Here is a 5,830-nt window from a genome sequence, read left to right as displayed (position 1 = left end):
TGGGAGGGAGGTAAACAGTCGAATGTATAGTTATAGCAATCAGTCCAGAGTCTACTTATTGTCGCTGAATCAGTCCCATAGTGTGTGACTCAGTCACAAATGACAGTGCATGACATAGTCAGTCTGAAGGTGAAACTTTTTGATTTGCATTTGTTTTTCATTTTCTAAAAGAATATGCTCCCCAGAGCATTTAAATCTTTATTTGAAGTGAATCGGGTAATTTTTCATGAAGTTATGGTCAGATGTATGGGAAAAGTATCCAGAAACTTTTCTCAAATTTCATACTTTTTCAACTTGACTAGCTGTAAAATAATATTTAAAAGTGTAATTAAGCTTTGCTATTTCACGAATTTGACAATATCTCACTTCTAAGCTTTTCACCATCCGACTGATTATGCCATTCACTGTAACCACAATATTTTGACAAGGTATGATGGAATTTCTTTATGAGACATGACACTCCCTTTCGGATCGGAAGGTCCTGGATTCGAGCCTCGCTCGTCCTTGGAAAAGGCTCTTTGTTCACGTTATCTCACCGTTAATAGTGTTGTCTCTGTCCGAAAAATTGTAATATCGCCTAACAGGCGTCATGTCTCGTCCTATATATATGCTAAATGTTGCTGTTGACCAGAGTCCTCTTGTAAAGCGCTTTGAACATATTTAGTGGATATTGCTCTATAAAAAATTTCAATTTATTTTCATTTAAGTATGTATTTCTCACCGGTTCTGCCCGCCTGATGGTTTGGTCCAACCTACAAAACAAGGCCACTTAGATCCGCCTACTTGGAAATCTAAACATTCGTAATTTGGGGGACGATCAAAACTGTAGGATTAAAATAAATAATTCAGGGGTCACTTCTCTCGAGATCGATCCCAGGTGCAGTCGAATTTTTATTTTTCTGACCCCACTGTGCACCTAGTATTGAATTGGTAGCGGATTCTGTAAGATTTAGCGGAATTTACTTTGCGATAGACTCGTTCTATCCAAAGGATAGCAAACATTTGCAATTGATTTTTTTCACGCTATAGAAACAATGATAAACTCCGACTTCATGGGCCTAATGGCTCTGAAAGACTACTTTTCTTTTTTTTTTTTAAAGAGCAATTCATAATACTTAAAATTACATGGTCTGGCACAAACTTTAATTTTAAACAAGTTTTACTGACTTAGAAATTCCCATGCAACTCTCAAATTTGAGGCAAAATATCGTAATTCTATGAATTTTTGGTGATAATAGAGAGGTTTGTGTTATGTAATCTTTAACTGTGCAGTTATGTAGTCTTGTGGTATGACACTCGCTTTCGGATCAGAGGGTTCTGGGTTCGAACCTCCCTCGGCGCATAGTTGAGTCCTTGGAAAAGACTCTTTACTCACATTCTCTCGCCTTACTCAGGTGTAAAATGAGTACCTGGTCGTTAATGAAATTTGTTGTGTCACATCGTAATGAATATAAGGATTTTAATATAAAACTTGAGCTTTTATATAGGGCAATACCCACTATACGTGCTCAAAGCGCTTTACAATGGTTCCTAGCCAACAGCAACACGTAACATGTAGGACGAGACATGACGATATTAGACGATATTACAATTTTTTCGGACAGAGACAACGCTATAATCGACCAGGTAGGATTTTACACCTGAGTACGATGAGAGAATGTGCGTAAAGAGCCTTCTCCAAGGACTCAACCATGCGACGAGCGAGGCTCGAACCCAGGATCTTTAAATCCGAAAGCGAGTGTCATACCACTTGACCACATAGCCGCTCATTCCTATGATTGGTATGGAGAGGGATACAGGATCCTATCATATGCCAATGTCGCACAGCCAGATTATAGATAGAATAAAGTTGACGTCACTCAAGTATTTGCTATTGTTTTTATGTAGCCTGTTTCCTGATAAGTTCTTACTAAATTATATCAATCAGACTATAGATAGAATGAAGTTGACGTCACTCATGTCTTTGATATTGTTTTTTGTTGTTGTTTTTTTTCTTGTTTTGTTTTTATTCCATCCATGTTTATCATTAATCCTCACGAAACTGTATTAATCAGACTATAAACGTTTGAGGGCTGGGTGGGGGTGGGGGGTGGGGAGGGATCCGATAGCTGAAAGAAAAACACGTAAAATTACGGCCAGAATCTCCATTGTCCACAGATTCTTTACAGACTGAAAGCACCGGTCGAAGTTTGACCTTCTGAGAAATCAGCGATACCTCGTAGTCACCAGAAACAGGGACAAAGTTGCCGAGTGGTTAAGGCATGGCACTGTAAACCGTAAGGTCCCGACTTCAGGCCATTTCGTGTTTGTTCCCCCCCCCCCAATTCGCTCACTCGGACAACATGGGTGATTACTGTTGACACCAGATATCTTGTTTGATGGAGTATCTATATTCCTTCATGGAATGCCTTGGAGACGGGGTCTAATGATGCCGTTTTGTGTGTTGGTTCGTTATACTTCCGGATAGCAATGTAGTGAACTTCTCAGAAAAGCCCATACTATCTATAGATATAATGAAGTTGACATCACTCGGGTCTTTGTTATTAAAAAATTTTTTTTTTGCCATCCCCGTTTATGAGTAATTCTCACTAAACTGTATAAACCAGACTAAAAACGTTCAAGTTTACACAGAGTTTTGTGTGTTGGTCCGTTATACTTCCGATGGCAATGTTATGAGCTTCTTAGCAAAGCGCATACTATCTATATAACGTAACAACACACAAATCTCGGTATAACCTTAAACGTTTCTAGTCTGGTTAATGAAATCTAGTGCGAACTACTCATACAAATGGCTGGCTAAAATCAATGACAAAGAGCTGAATGACGTTAATTTCGTTCCTGCTATAGATAGTATGTGCTTGGCTAAAAAGCTCACGACATTGCCATCTGGATGGCAATGAACAACAACAAAGACCCTAGTGACGTCAACTTAGTTCAGTTAGACTATAGATAGAATGCGGATGGCCAAGGAGTTCACAACATTGCCATCCGGAAGTATAACGGACCAACACACAAACTCTGTGTAACCATGAACTTTTATAGTCTGGTTAATACAGTTTAGTGAGAACAACTCACAAACGCGGATGGCAAAAACAATAACAAAGGCCTGAGTGACGTCATCTGCATACTATCCATAAGATTAGATTGAAATTATTTCCGCGTATCTATGCCAGGATGTATCAAAAACAAACAAAACCAAACAACAACAAAAACTTGAGCTGATATAATATAGAGCAATATCCACTAAACGTGATCAAAGTGCTTACAAGGGGTCCCTGGCCAACAGGAACACGTAACATGTAGAACGAAACATGACGCCTGTTAGGCGATTTTACCATTTTTTTTTTTGTGCGACAGAGACAAATTTGTTAATGGTCATGTAATCATTTTACACCGGAGTACGATGAGAGAATGTGCGTAAAGAGCCTTCTCCAAGGACTCAACTATGCGACGAGCGAGGCTCGAACCTAGGACCTTGCGATCCGAAAGCGAGTGTCATACCACAAGACCACTTAGCCGCACAATGAGAAATACAGAGACATAAAACTTCTGCAATGACAGTAGGGTTTTAATAACAGATATTTTACGGCTATATGGTCTTTTGGTATGACACTCTCTTTCGGATCGAAGGTAATGAGTTCGAGCCTCGCTCGACGCATAGTTGAGTCCTTGGACAACGCTCTTTACTCACATTCTCTTACCGTACTCAGGTGTAAAATGAGTAACTAGCTATTAACAGCGTTGTCTCTGCCGGAAAAAAAATGTAATATCGCCGTCATATCTCGTACTACATGTTAAGTGTTGCTGTTGGTCAGGGACCCCTTCTAAAACAATGTGATCATGTTTAGATATTGCTTTATATAAAACTCAACAACCATTAGTATCTATGCCAGGCCGTGTCAAGTTGGGAAACATCCTCTCGCTGACAAGGTCCTGGGTTCGAGCCTCGCTCGTCGCATGGTTGAGTCCTTGGAGAAGGCTCTTTACGCACATTCTCTCGCCGTACTCATGTGTAAAATGAGTACCTGGCCATAACAGCGTTGTCTCTGCCCGAAAATAAATGTAATATCGCCTAACAGGCGTCATGCCTCATAATACATGTTAAGTGTTGTTGTTGGCCAGTGACCCCTTGTAAAGCGATTGGAGCACGTTTAGATATTGCTTTATATAAAAGCTCAACAACAATGCATATCTATGCCAGGCCGTGTCAAGTTGGGAAACATCCTCTCGCTGACAATGTTTCTTGTAATAATATATGACTTTAATGAGACAGAAACGGTGATGGCGTCACACCTTATACTCTTCGGGATTCAATTTCATTGGAAGTGTGTATGGAACCATCCCTTCGAAGGACTTATATAAGAGAAGAATTAGAATTATAGAATTCCCTTTATTCATCCCACTGGTGTAAATTTTCTCTCGGGTATATTCCAAGGGAAGACTGGAATAACCCAGGCGTCAGCCGTAGTGCAGCGCCGCAAATTAAATAATATAATAAGGAATATGTTACATACTAAATTTAAGATGGTATCACTACTTTAGTAGCAGGATGTATAGGCAGATTTTTAAGGTTACGGGGGCATAAAAGAGAGAAGATGGATGATCTTTATTGATGATCAGAATTTATTTAGACCAGAAAATAAGATGCCAATACTCTGAAACCAGAAGATCAATTACACAAGGCATTTCTCCAGTCCTCTAGACGTGTGGTTACACTTCCATGGAGAATGGAGCCAGTTTTTTGGCATCCGTGAATAGATGAATAAGCCAGTGATTGAATGTCGAAGAATGGCGAAGGACAGAAGCTGGTTCCGGTTGGCAGTTTAAACAGAAAGGTCATTGGGGCCACGTCCAGGCGAGATAAGCCATGATGATGTAAGAACAGGTGACTAGTTTATGTAATCACATACCACTTGTGACCTCCATGCTCAATTAACCTTTCCTGAAAAGTGCGGATAATAAATAAACCTCTTGATATAAAGTTTGTTGGTCCTGTAAGTTTAAAAACTTTCTCTCGATTTTGAAATAATACCTGTGTTTTTTTTTGTGTTTTTTTTTGCAATCGTCTTTGGTAATATTGTGCGTAAATTAAATACTCTGTATATAGAATTATTTCGAAAACAACATTGTTTTGAAGTTGGTGAGGGCTACATTAATATGTTAAAGGAAGAGTCAATTGAACGACCTACACACACACACACACACACTCACACACACACACGCACACACATGCACACGTAAATACATACATGTTTTATGAATCGATCGTTAAACCTCTCACTCACATAGTGAGCTGTCCACGTTTGACTGGGCACAATCGACATGGAGGCAATCACCTCGACAATGGACAAAAGCAACAGGTAAACACACACACACTCACACTCACACACATACATACACACACACAAACACACACCTACTGTGCACCACACAACACATGTCATTGCACGCGAGTGGACAGTGGACAGTCGGTAGCACATAATCTTTTACCTGTGGTAAGTAGTGGTTTGTAGGTATGTGGAAAATTACTGCTACAGTAAGTGGCGGGGCGGGGCGGGGCTCGTGCACTGTACAGGTAAGAATGAGTGCGATCGTAACAATTATAACACAGCGAGTCATGTGTATTGTGTCTCACCTACGTTGCCTGATCGTGAAAGTGAGAGTGAGAGTGAGTGAGGGGTTTATTACACTCTTGACCATCATCGCGTCTGTAATCATTGGTCAATCAATCGTCATACCCGACAAATCCATACGTAGCTTTTCTTTTATCTAATCAGATTGTAATCGTCATTCTGTCGTTAAGACTGATAGTGATAGTGACACAAACCAA

Source organism: Berghia stephanieae, chromosome 3 (assembly GCF_034508935.2).
Source record: "Berghia stephanieae isolate SIO BIC M18660-M18661 chromosome 3, UCSD_Bste_1.3, whole genome shotgun sequence".
In the NCBI taxonomy this organism is placed as follows: domain Eukaryota; kingdom Metazoa; phylum Mollusca; class Gastropoda; order Nudibranchia; family Aeolidiidae; genus Berghia; species Berghia stephanieae.
The sequence above is the reverse complement of the archived record's forward strand: the minus strand, read 5'-3'. Positions refer to the sequence as shown.